The 14,571-nt window shown below is 40.7% G+C and overlaps 1 protein-coding gene across 1 annotated transcript in view; it reads left to right on the top strand.

Moving 5' to 3' along the window:
- The first annotated feature begins 5,332 nt into the window (after positions 1 to 5,332).
- Positions 5,333 to 14,571, top strand: part of NUMBL (NUMB like endocytic adaptor protein) — a 135,256-nt gene continuing 126,017 nt past the window's right edge. The window contains exon 1 of the mRNA XM_073598526.1: positions 5,333 to 5,462. The gene's annotated coding sequence lies outside the window, so the exon portion shown is untranslated. The remainder of the gene's footprint in view (positions 5,463 to 14,571) is intronic.

The following is a 14,571-nucleotide window of genomic DNA, read 5'->3' as shown; positions in this document are numbered from 1 at the left end:
GGGAACAAGTAATTATATTTTCTTCATGAAGCCAGTAAAATTTTCTTCTAGCAGCGTTCCAAATCTTATGTTTTCTCCCGTATATACTGTATGTAGTCATTTATGCCTATAAAAAAATAAGTAATGTATAATTTCCATAACATTCTCATTCTCTTGCATCATGTGTCCTCTTCAGAGTCCCCCCTTGCATGTGTCTCCTTCAGAATACCCCTAACTTCAGGTGTCCTCATCAGAGTGCCCTCTTACTTCAGGCATCCCCATCAGTGCCCGCTTACTTCATGCATCCCCATCAGAGTGCCCCCTTACTTCATGCGTCCCCATCAGTGCCCACTTACTTCATGCGTCCCCATCAGAGTGCCCGCTTACTTCATGCATCCCCATCAGAGTGCCCGCTTACTTCATGCATCCCCATCAGTGTGCCCGCTTACTTCAGGCATCCCCATCAGAGTGCCCCCTTACTTCAGGCGTCCCCATCAGAGTGCCCTCCTTACTTCATGCATCCCCATCAGTGCCCGCCTACTTCAGGCATCCCCATCAGAGTGCCCTCTTACTTCATGCATCCCCATCAGTGTGCCCACTTACTTCATGCATCCCCATCAGTGCCCGCTTTCTTCAGGCGTCCCCATCAGAGTCCCCCTTACTTCAGGTGTCCTCATCAGAGTGCCCCCTTACTTCAGGCATCCCCATCAGAGTGCCCCCTTACTTCAGGCATCCCCATCAGAGTGCCCCCTTACTTCAGGCGTCCCCATCAGTGCCCGCTTTCTTCAGGCATCCCCATCAGAGTGCCCCCTTACTTCATGCGTCCCCATCAGAGTGCCCCCTTACTTCAGGCGTCCCCATCAGAGTGCCCTCCTTACTTCATGCATCCCCATCAGTGCCCGCCTACTTCAGGCATCCCCATCAGAGTGCCCTCTTACTTCATGCATCCCCATCAGTGTGCCCACTTACTTCATGCATCCCCATCAGTGCCCGCTTTCTTCAGGCGTCCCCATCAGAGTGCCCCCTTACTTCAGGTGTCCTCATCAGAGTGCCCCCTTACTTCAGGCATCCCCATCAGAGTGCCCCCTTACTTCAGGCATCCCCATCTGAGTGCCCCCTTACTTCAGGCGTCCCCATCAGTGCCCGCTTTCTTCAGGCATCCCCATCAGAGTGCCCCCTTACTTCATGCGTCCCCATCAGAGTGCCCCCTTACTTCAGGCGTCCCCATCAGAGTGCCCCCTTACTTCAGGCGTCCCCATCAGAGTGCCCCCTTACTTCAGGCGTCCCCATCAGAGTGCCCGCTTACTTCATGCGTCCCCATCAGCGTGTCCCCTTACTTCAGGTGTCCCCATCAGAGTGCCTGCTTACTTCATGTGTGCTCAGCAGAATGCCTCCCTCGCCCCCATCTGAGTGCCCTCTTACTTCAGGCACCCCCATCCGTGTGCCCTTTTACATCAGGCTCGCCCTAATTTGAGTGCCCTCCTACATTAGGCTCCCACATCTGAGTGCCTTCTTAAATTGGGCACCCAATCCTAGTGCCTCCTTTCATCAGGCACGCTTATCAGAGTGCCCTCTTACTTCAAGTGTGCCCATCCGAGTGCCCCTTTACTTCAAGTGTGCCCATCTGAGTGCCTCCTTTCTTCACTCGTCTCCATCAGAATGCACCCTTACATCAGGCTCCCCTATCTAAATGCCTGCTTACATCTGACTTCCCCATCTGAGTGCCATCTTACGTCAGGCGCGCCCATCTGAGTGCCTGCTTACATCAGGCACGCCCATCATAGTGCCCGCTTACATCAGGCGTGCCCATGAGAGTGCCCTCTTTCTTCACGCTCTCCCACCAGAGTGCCTCCTTACTTTAGGCGCACCCATCAGAGTGCCCTCTTACACCAGCAACCCCATCAGAGTGCCCGCTTACTTTAGATGTGCCCATTAGAGTGCCCCCCTACTTCACCCACCCCCATCTGAGTGCCCTCTTACATCGGGCTCCCCCATCTGAGTGCCCTCTTACATTGGGCGCCCCCATCAGAGTGCCCCCTTACTTCAAGTGTGCCCATCAGAGTGCCTCCTTATTTCACTTGTCCCCATAGAAGTGCCCTTACATCATGCTCCCCCATCATAATGTCCTCTTACATCAGGCTCCACCATCTGAGTGCCATCTTGCATTAGGCACACCCACCAGAGTGCCCCCTTACATAAGGCGCGCCCACCTGAGTGACCCCTTTCTTCATGCTCTCCCACTTGAGTACCTCCTTACTTCAGATGCACCCATCAGAGTGCCCGCTTAATCCAGCACCCCCATCAGAGTGCCCGCTTACACCAGCACCCCCATCAGAGTGCTCGCCTACTTCAGGCACCCTCATCAGAGTGCCCGCTTACTTCAGGTGTCCCCATCAGAGTGCTCCTCTACTTCACATGCCCCCCATCCGAGTGCCCTCTTACATCAGGCTCCTCCATCTGAGTGCCATCTTACATCAGGCGCGCCCATCAGAGTGCCCACTTACTTACATGGGTGAAATCACTATACTCATATCTATGCTGGACTCGTGCTGCCAGAAACATCCAACAAGAAAAAACATACACAATGGCGTGTAATCTTCTTGCATTTATGTGTGTTTAGATGCGTATAATTCTTCATTCACTCAACTTCATTTACCAGTTTACATTTAAGGCAAATCAGTATTGTAGGTCAAACGGTCAAATGGCATGTAACACACCTATATTTGCTGCCACATTTGCCATGTAGTTTTGCCCATACAAGTGTATTACAGAATACGCTGTATGTGGATATACATATGTAGATGCCAATACTTGCATTTACGCACACACATGCTTATGGCACGCATTTCCCCAAATGCATGTCTTGTGTTTGGAGTAATAACATGTACATGCATGCATTTGGGGAAATACTTCCATAGGCGTGTGCGTGTAAAAACAAGTATCAATGTTTACACGTGTATTCCTGCATACAACATATTCTGGAATACATCTTTATGGGCAGAATTACTCAGCAGATGTGTCTCCCATGTGCTGCAAATACAGATGTACTATACACTGTACAGCCACATACCCTATAATCCGCCGAGTACACATGTAACACACGTTCATACACGTGCACAAGTTTATACATATTTCCAAGTCTAACAGTATAAAATAAACCTACATACTCATCTTGTATGAAAGGTTTGGGCATTTATTTTACATTAGTAAACATTGATGTAAATTACAGAGCTAAACACCACTATGAGCACAGATAGATTGATTATAATAGAGCTGCATTTAGATCTGTAAAGTAAACAAAGTGGATCAGAAAGCGACTGTTTTTCCATATGTGTGTGGAATAATAATCCTCAGAATAAAATTCCTCATAATAAAAAGAGAAATAAAAATAAGCATGTAATAAACACTAAAATAAAAATAAGAATTCTAATATAATAATAAACCTATAACAAACACTTAAATAATACAAAAGTTTTAAAAAAATCATAATAAAATAAATAGAAAAATAAAATAAACATAAGAAACATTATGAATAAAAATAATATAAGATTAAAACAAGAAACCTAATAAAATATTAAACGTATTAAAAATATATAGTATTAATAAGAATAAGAATCATAATAAAATAATAAACATATAACAAACATTTAAATAATAATTTTAAAAAATCATAATAAAATAAATAGAAAAATAAAATAAACATAGGAAACATTATGAATAAAAATAATATAAAATTAAAACAAGAAACCTAATAAAATATTAAAAATAAAAATATACAAACATAATAAGAATCATAATAAACATATAACAAACATTTAAATAATAATTTTTAAAAATCATAATAAAATAAATAGAAAAATAAAATAAACATAGGAAACATTATGAATAAAAATAATATAAAATTAAAACAAGAAACCTAATAAAATATTAAACGTATTAAAATATATAATATTAATAGGAATAAGAATAGAAAAAAATAAACATATAACAAACCACTAAATAATATGTTTAAAAAAATCATAATAAAATAGATAGAAAAATAAAATAAACATAAGAAACACAATATAATAAAAATATTATAAAACTAAAAATGAAAACCATAAACATAAGAAACCTAATAAAACATGAGACTTATTAAAAATAAAAATATACAAAAATAATAAGAATCATAATAAACATATAACAAACATTTAAATAATAATTTAAAAAAATCATAATAAAATAGATAAAAATAAAAATAAACATAAGAAACACAATATAATAAAATATTATAAAATTAAAATAATAAACATAAGAAACCTAATAAAATATAAAACTTATTAAAAATAAAAAATACAAAAATAATAAAAATAATCATAAACACATAACAAACATTTTAATAATAATAAAAAAATCATAATAAAATAAATAGAAAAATAAAATAAACATAAGAAACATAATATAATAACAATAATATAAAATGAAAACAATAAACTTAAGAAACATAATAAAATATTACACTTATTAAAAATAAAAATATAAAAAATAATAAAAATAACAAACTTATAAAAAAACAATAAAATAATATAAAAAACAAAATTAATAATAAACAATAACAAAACATAAATGTAATAAACCTAATCATATAAAACAATAAACATAATAAAATAAACTTACAGTATATTAAACCCTAAAATAAAAATATTTAAAAAAAAAAATAATATAATGTACCCAATAAACTAATAATAATATTAATAATGAAGAAAAAGACTAAACGTATATAAATATAAAAACAACAACAACAATAAACGTAAAATAAATGATAAAATTTATATAAAAAGCATATACAATAAATGTAACAAAATGTAAATATATTAAACCTAATGAAATAAAAATAATACATGAAAAACAATAAATATAAGAATAATAATACAATATTAGCCCTAACAATATAAAAAAATAATAAAAATGAACAAAACAATAAAATAATGAACTGTCTAAAACCCAGCTAGCTATAACAAGAAAGCACATGTTGTAGCCAATCCTTGGCCAGCAAGCAGACCACTGGAATCCAGCTCCAGCATCTCTACAAACACTTGATGATGGGATCCAGCAAACATTTATTTATGTTGAGTTAATTTCCGCTCTTCTTGTTGTTTCTAAATTTAGAGGAAAGAATTTTGTCAGAATTGGATACTTTGTAGCAGGAGGAAGGAATTTGACACCATAACAGGAGGAGGGGCTGAGGAGGCAGGCTGGGCGTGGCACAAGACATGATATTTACATATCCTTCCAGCACTGGCCAGTCAGGGAGCAAAGGGGCGTGGTTATGGTGATGGTCTGTGGTCTAAGGAGCATGCGTGGATGAAGCAGTAACAAAGCGAAGGCTGAGTGTCTGCATTGGGTATTCTCCGCTGGAAGCAGAGATCGGGGAGTGTGTGCTGCGGGCAGTGCAGGGAGAAGGAGGACCGGTGTGCGGGATTGGGGACGTGTGACAGCTCGCAGTGAGTACAGTGCTGGAGGAGGGAAGGAAGGGAGCGCTCTATGAATGAGTCACACGGGGACATTAATCTGGATTTACAGGAGAGGAGAGGAGAGTGGGCGGGTGCTGGATGTGTACAGAGGAACCTGAGAAGGAGGATGTGGGGAGATGTCTCCAGAGATCCTGGTACTGCAGGTGGTGGAGGAGGAGGAGGAGGATGGATCATCTTATGGCAATGACAGCCTTCAATGGAAACAGACCTCAGGGTGACCACTGTACAGACCTATTCATTGTATGGGATCACCCTATGTGTGCCATGTATGGGATCACCCTGTGTGTGCCATGTATGGGATCACCCTGTGTGTGCAATGTATGGGATCACCCTGTGTGTGCGCAATGTATGGGATCACCCTATGTGTGCGCAATGTATGGGATCACCCTATGTGTGCGCAATGTATGGGATCACCCTATGTGTGCGCAATGTATGGGATCACCCTATGTGTGCGCAATGTATGGGATCACCCTATGTGTGCACAATGTATGGGATCACCCTATGTGCGCAATGTATGGGATCACCCTATGTGCACAATGTATGGGATCACCCTATGTGCGCAATGTATGGGATCACCCTATGTGCGCAATGTATGGGATCACCCTATGTGCGCAATGTATGGGATCACCCTATGTGCGCAATATATGGGATCACCCTATGTGCGCAATATATGGGATCACCCTATGTGCGCAATGTATGGGATCACCCTATGTGCGCAATGTATGGGATCACCCTATGTGCGCAATGTATGGGATCACCCTATGTGCACAATGTATGGGATCACCCTATGTGTGCAATGTATGGGAGGACTGGGATCCTTCAGACTCCTCACCCTGTAGATCTATACATATACATTGATCTCTCCAGACTCATCACCATGTGTGTGCAATGTATGGGAGGACTGGGATCCCTCTAGATTATTACTGATCACCCTCTCTGTGCTATATTAAACACAGGGTGATCAGTCTGTACATAGGTACAGGGACCCCTCCAGACTGATCACCCGGTGTTTAATATCTACACATATTGATTCAGGGATCTCTCCAGACCGCCACTGATCACCCTGTGTGTGAAATATCTGTCTATATATATAGGGATCTCTCCAGACTGATCACCCTGGGTTGTGCTATATCTATACACAGGGATTCCTCCAGACTCCCACTGATCACCCTGCATATGCAATATGTATGTATGTGTGTAATATATTCTATCTCTAGGGATTTCTCCAGACTGATCACATGCGTGTGCAATATCTACACATGTCCAGGGATCCCTCTGGACTGCCAGTGATCACCCTGTGTGTGCAATACCTCCTATATACCTCTATCTCTCCAGACTGCTCACCCTGCGTGTGCAATATCTATACGTTCATTCATGAATCTCTCCAGACTGGCATTATTGATCACCCTCTGTGTGCAATAACTATATATGCAGGGATTGTTCCAGACTGCCACTAATCACTCTGTGTGTGCAAAATCTACATCTATGTACAAAGATCTGTTCAGACTGGCACTGATCATCCTGTGTTTGCAATATCTATACATATCTATCTGTATACAAGGATCCCTCCAGACTGGCACTGATTACTGACCATTTTCTATATATACTGGTATCTGTGGTAGCTGTGAAATCTATCCATCTATCTATCGCAAGACCGGCACTGACCACTCTGTGCTGTGCAAAATATATACAGAGATCTTTCTTCAGGACTGGCATTGATCGCTTTGTGTGTGCAGTGCAATATCTATTTATCGTAGATCGATCTAGATATTGCACTGCACACACACAGAGGTATTGTTGGCATTCTTCAGCAATCATTGTATTTCACAGACAGTGTATATTGCCTCTTATTGATAGTATACAGTGTGTGCGCATATGTGTGTATAGTACCTGAAATGAAATAAAATATATATATTTATATATAATGTATGTGAATTTTTATATATAGAGCTTTATCGTCTCTGCTTGCATCTTCTTTTTTTTTTTCTAAATCACACATGCATTGTGTATGCATGTGTGAACCTATACGTAGTGTATATGTGAACACTGCCATGGGTCTATGTACATAAAGTGTGAATGATCACCTCTTTTATGCAGTATAGTGTGCATAGTCAGCCATATATCGTGTACACGATTTGTGTGGCCTCCTAAAAGAGATGGTAGCCATGCATGCGTTGGTGGACATCTTGGAGATGAGAGGGAGGTCGACTGGTTCATCCATAATTCCTTCTAGCAGCTAACATGTTTGGTTCTGAGAATTTTTGCCATTGGTTTAATCCACAGAAAGGACTCTAGTGCCGTTTGGTATAAGTGGCTCTTGTATACACATCCTGTCGGGGGTATCACATGTGTGTGTACCGTGTTCTATGTATCTCAGAGATGTGATGTTTGGCTTTGCACATACAGCTCAAGGGTTGAACTACATGAGCAATTTTAATCTCTCGCTAATGAGCGATTTAGACTCTTCCTGCCAAACAGCTCAGTGGTAACAGTAAATGTGCTGCAGATGGGGTGACTGCCAGCAAGTGGTTAAATTACTCCGAGGCATGGAGGTTTAAATCCCCCATGTCATAGAACTGCTGTGTACCAGTACTGTATTTACTCTTACTTGTATTTACCTATTCCAATATCAGTATACAGTTTAAGATTCTTAGCACGTATCTACAAGCATCCATGAAACCCATAAATGTGCAAGTCGGTGTGGTACATGTAGCTGTAGTTTTTTTACTCCATTTTTCTGGTGGTGGTGTATACCACCACAGCCTTCAGTGTTGTATGCTTCTACCAGTGTATACCATCATGGCCTTCAGTCTTGTATGCCTCTACCAGTATATACCATCATGGCCTTCAGTCTTGTATGCCTCTACCGGTGTATACCATCATGGCCTTCAGTCTTGTATGCCTCTACCGGTGTATACCATCATGGCCTTCAGTCTTGTATGCCTCTACCGGTGTATACCATCATGGCCTTCAGTCTTGTATGCCTCTACCGGTGTATACCACCACAGCTTTTAGTCTTGTATGCATCTACCAGTGTATACCATCATGGCCTTCAGTCCTATGTGCATCTACTAGTGTATTCCACCATCATCATAATGTGTACCGCCTATGCCAGTTTATGTATTGTTTTGGAAATTCCCTCCTAGGCAAAGCTCGCCAACTGTTCTGGAAATTTGATAGACAACTCCTATCCTCATATTGATTGGTGGTTCCAAATTATTAATAACTACTGCAGTGGGGAACAGACACAAAGATACACTCAGCATCTTTCCAAATAACTGTTCTGTTTTATTTGATGTTTGAAGGTTTTTACACATGATTACGTAGGTATCACATTCATATTACAATTTTACTTTTTTGATAACAAGGGGCGTAACATAGGCAAGCTAATTCTAATCAGGACTCGAAAGAATGCAACCTGCAATGAAAACATTATTGGTGCCATGTGCATAATGAGTGCAGTGTGTAATACATACACAATGGAATACAATAATATACAGAATTTACAAATTTCCTTTACAATCTCCCCTCTTTTTTCATCAATATTTTGATCACTAACCATACCTGCTATCACCCTTAACCTGGAACCTGCACGCGCTTAGCCGGAGGTAGTCCCGGCCAAGGAGGCAAATTCCATTGTGAAGAATATAATGGCAGAGAGCAGCTTTATTAATTACCAAACTGACTTTTCATTGTGAAAAACAACTGATTGATAAGAAATATTTATAAGTAATTGGCTGTACACTTCTGTAGCCAGAATGGCCTTGTAACTTAATTGTGGACATGCTGACTTATCAGCATAGTTAAACACAGACAATTCTACATTAAATGGAAGACGTATAAAAGACAATATGGATTCAACATGGCTGAACTACTTTTCAATATGAGGATAGGAGTTGCCTATCTATAAAATTTCCAGAACAGTAGTTCAGCCATGTTGAAGTCGTTACGAGATATCGTAAGGGAAATTTGTAAATTCTGTATATTATTGTATTCTATTTTGTATGTATTACACACACTGCATTCATTGTGCACATGGCACTAATAATGTTTCCATTACATGTTGCATTCTTTCGAGTCCTGATTAGAATTTAGCCTGCCTATGTTGCGCCCCTTGTTACTATAAAAGTACAATCGTAATATTAACCGCTTCCCGCCCGCCGTATGTCGTATGACGTCCTTGAATTTGAGCGTTGATATCTGAATGATGCCTGCAGTTACAAACATCATTCAGATGTCTTCTTTTTCAGCCAGCGATTCCCTACACCATAAGAATGATCATAGCGACTTGATTGTTCTTACAGGCAGTGAGAGGGGACGTTCCCCCCCACCCCACCCTCACCCGGTGCTTCGCCGCGAACCAGGAAGAAGGGATCCGCCGGCCCCAGATGCTGACCATAGAGATTTCCAGCAGACCAGATGGTCCCCGGAGTCTCTATGACCGTTTGGAGGCTGGGCGCGATGTTATGACGTCACGCTCGGCCTCTGCATTCGAAAAAATGGTGCTGCCTCGGCTGGGAAGCTGAGCTTGTTTTTTTTTTTTATTTCAGCTTTCCCAGCCTAGATGTGAGATGTGGGGACTTATTGACCCCAAATCTCACTGTAAAGAGGACCTGTCATGCTTATTCCTATTACAAGGGATGTTTACATTCCTTGTAATAGGAATAAAAGTGATGAAAAAAAAATGTAGAAAAATAAAAGTAAAATTAACAAGAAAAATAAATTAAAAATTTAAGTAGCCCTGTCCCCGTGTGCTCGCACGCAGAAGCGAAAGCATACGTAAGTTGCGCCCACATATGTAAACGGTGTTCAAATCACACATGTGAGGTATTGCCGCAAACGTTAGTGCGAGAGCAATAATTCTAGCCCTAGACCTCCTCTGTAACTCAAAACATGTAACCAGTAAAAACTTTTAAAGCGTCGCCTATGGGGATTTTTAAGTACCGGAGTTTGGTGCCATTCCACGAGCGTGTGCAATTTTGAAGCGTGACATGTTGGGTATCTATTTACTCAGTGTATCAGCATCTTTCACATTATGCAAAAAAATTGGGCCAACTTTACTGTTTTTTTTTGTTTTTTTTGTTTTAAGGAAGAACCTTTTTTTTCCCCAAAAAAGCGTTTGAAAAATTACTGCTTAAATACCGTGCGAGATAACGACTGCCATTTTATTTTCTAGGGTCTCTGCTAAAAAAAAAAAACAAAAAAAAAAACCAAAAAACATTTATAATGTTTGGAAGTTCTATGTAATTTTTTAGCAAAAAAAAATGATGATTTTTACATGTAGGAGAGAAATTTCAGAATTGACCTGGTAGGGAAGTGGTTAATGTGATACCTATCATGTGTATAAACCTACAATTGTGTCAAATAAAACAGAAAAGTTATGTGGAAAGAAGCTTTGTGTATCTTTGTGTCTGTTCCCTACTGCAGTAGTTGTTATGAATGTGGAACCACTAATCAATATGAGGATAGGAGTTGCCTATCTATAAAATTTCCAGAACCTTTACAGTGCCTTGAAAAAGTATTCATACCCCGTGAAATTTTCAACATTTGTGTCATGTTCCAACAAAAATGTAAATGTATTTTATTGGGATTTAATGTTATAGACCAACACAAAATGGAACATAATTAATAAGTGGAAAGAAAATGATAAATGTTTTTCAACATTTTTTACAAATAAATATGTGAAAAGTTTGGGGTGCATTTGTATTCAGCCCCCCTGAGTCAATACTTTGTAGAACCGCCTTTCGCTGCAATTAAAGCTGCAAGTCTTTTTGAGGATGTCTCTACCAGCTTTACACATCTAGAGAGTGACATTTTTTGCCTATTCTTTGCAAAATAGCTCTGTCAGATTGGATGGTGAGTGTCCGTGAACAGCAATTTTCAGATCTTGCCACAGATTTTCAATTGGATTTAGGTCTGGACTTGGATGGGCCATTCTAACAAATGAATATGCTTTGATCTAAACCATTCCATTGTAGCTCTGACAGTATGTTTAGGATCGTTGTTCTGCTGGAAGGTGAACCTTCGCCCCAGTCTCAAGTCTTCTGCAGACTCTAACAGGTTTTCTTCTAAGATTGTCCTGTATTTGGCTCCATCCATCAACTCTGACCAGCTTTCCTGTCCCTGTTGAAGAAAAGCATCCCCACAGTATGATGCTGCCACCACCATGTTTCACGGTGCGGACGGTGTGTTCAGAGTGATGTGCAGTGTTAGTTTTCCGCCACACATAGCATTTTGCCTTTAGGCCAAAAAGGTAAATTTTGGTCTCATCTGACCAGAGCACCTTCTTCCACATGTTTGCTGTGTCCCCCACATGGCTTTGCACAAACTGCAAACTGGACTTCTTTATGGCTTTCTTTCAACAATGGTTTTCTTCTTGCCACTCTTCCATAAAGGCCAGATTTGTGGAGTGCGCGACTAATAGTTGTCCTGTGGACAGATTCTCCCACCTGAGCTGTGGATCTCTGCAGCTCCTCCAGAGTTATCATGGGCCTCTTGGCTGCTTCTCTGATTAATGCTCTCCTTGCCCAGCCTTTCAGTTTAGGTGGACGGCCATGTCTTGGTAGGTTTGCAGTTGTGCCATACTCTTTCCATTTTCGGATGATGGATTGAACAGTGCTCTGTAAGATGTTCTAAGCTTTGGATATTTTTCTATAACCTAACCCTGCTTTAAACTTCTCCACAACTTTATCCCTGACCTGTGTGGTGTGTTCCTTGGCCTTCACGGTGCTGTTTGTTCACTAAGACTCTCTAACAAACCTCTGAGGGTTTCACGGAACAGCTATATTTATACTGAGATTAAATTACACACAGGTGGACTCAATTTACTATTTAGGTGACTTCTGAAGGAAATTGGTTCTACTAGATTATTGTTAGGGGTATCGGAATAAAGGAGGCTGAATACAAATGCACGTCACACTTTTCAGATATTTATTTGTAAAAAAATTTGAAAACCGTATATCATTTTCCTTCTACTTCACAATTATGTGCCACTTTGTGTTGGTCTATCACATAAAATTCCAATGAAATACATTTATGTTTTTGGTTGTAACATGACAAAATGTGGAAAATGTTAAGTGGTATGAATACTTTTTCAAGGCACTGTATACATAGCCTTTAATCCTTTAGATCCATGCAGCAAAGCTATCCGTCTATACCTCGTACCTCTGCCAGTGTACACAAGCAAATCTCTGCTTCTATCACATCTTAAGCTCTGTACACAAGCCTATGACTTGATACAGTTTGCTTGCTCCATTGTACGTGTGTCTATCCTCGTATCTAACCCCTATGCCAGGATACCTAAGGATAATACATCTTCTAGACTAGACTCTAGATTCACCTTGTAGTACCTAGTGACATAGACATAAATAACAATACTTCATATACAGATTACTGGATAACGATGACCAGATATGGGTCTGGGGTGACGGAGTGCCAGGATCTGCTTCTGTCTGTGATCAGCTTGTATGATGGATCTCGGCCAGACACAACACGTGTGAATCATACATTAGCTGTCTGCACCAGAGCAGACGTTAAGCAGCAACAGGCCTGTTCTAATCTGTGTATTACACCTGAGGGTGCCTAGTGAAGCCTATGTATTACCTTCTTATGTTGTCGGGGGCATGTTACACTGTGCAGATGCTTCATGCTAGCGGCCCTCTCACTCCCTCCTTGTGGCCCTCAGCCAGCTGCAGAGTTTAAACTAAATGAGGTTCAAGTGTTCCACAACTCATTATGGTGATGCCTTCATTATTTTACAGCTCAGGGAATAAAATCGGGACGGAAATTCAGCAAGGTGTAGAGTAAGTTAATGTGCAAAGACGGTCACTGACCATTCAAAAATGACTACAAAAAATTCACGTTAATTGCCGTGCTAATCCTTTGAGTAGTACCGCCCTAGGTGGAAGTAATGCCGTCCCTTCTAGAGTCATCCGCCCTTGGATTTCATTTATAGGAAAGACAGGCATTGTATATGCTAAGGCGGAACTACGGGGGGGGGGGGGTGCAAAAGGAAGTCCTCAATGCAGGACCTGTGAGGTCAGGGGCCCAAGCATGACTCCTATTCCCAGATATCCGTGTGCTCCTTTCGCATTCTCTAAAGAATGAAGCATGTTTCTTCTATTCCAGCCTATTCTTCATTCTGTTATCTCTTGTAGACAAGATGGGGATACCCCGATGTAATAAAAATAAGCAGATGAAGGCGAACGATACTGCATGACATTTTTGGTGCATGATATGCCATGTCCCAGTTTAAAATTTAGCAAAAGTTTAAAATTTTTTATATCTATCTATCTATCTATCTATCTATCTATCTATCTATCTATCTATCTATCTATCTATCTATCTAGAGAGATATCTATATATAGATATATATATATAGAAAGAGAGATATCTATATATAGATATATATATAGAGAGAGAGAGATATATATATATCTATATATATAGATATATATATCCGTGTTTCCCCTTTATTGAGACCAGGGCCCAGTAAATCCTTTCGAAACCTTCCATGCCCCCACAGAAAAAAAATAAAATAAAAAGTTTAACTTTCATAGTCGCACAATAAAAATATAGAAATACAAAATGTGTTCATATGCTGGAAGGCTCTGGATGGGGCTGCAAACGGATGGGGGTTCTGATGGGGTTGGGGGACACTACAGCAAATTTGGTGGCCCTGTAAGGGATGGGGTTTCTGAAGGGAACTAAGGGGCAACTATGGGGGCTGGGATCTGTGGAGGGAGATTGGGAGCTTTGGGTCCCTCCAGGTGGCTGGGTGCTTTGTATGGGCACTGGCAGGGACTTAGTGGTGCTGTGGAACACACTTGAAGGATGGGAGGGGGGCACTATGAGGGTCTGGAGACTCTGCAGCATGCTAGGGAGCACCTAAAGGAGATGGGGGTCACTGTGGGATGCTGAACAGCACTGTGGGAGGTTGAGGGAGCACACAGGAGGTCGCTTGTTTGGTATGGGTGCCATTCAGAGAACACTATTGTATTTTCTCAGTGAATGCAAAGTGTTCTGATTGGACGAGGCGGGGCGGTGATGTCATGGTCTCCACCTCATCCAAACAGAGAAC

This window comes from Aquarana catesbeiana, linkage group LG09, assembly GCF_042186555.1.
Source record: "Aquarana catesbeiana isolate 2022-GZ linkage group LG09, ASM4218655v1, whole genome shotgun sequence".
Lineage (NCBI taxonomy): Eukaryota > Metazoa > Chordata > Amphibia > Anura > Ranidae > Aquarana > Aquarana catesbeiana.
The sequence above is the reverse complement of the archived record's forward strand: the minus strand, read 5'-3'. Positions and strand labels throughout refer to the sequence as shown.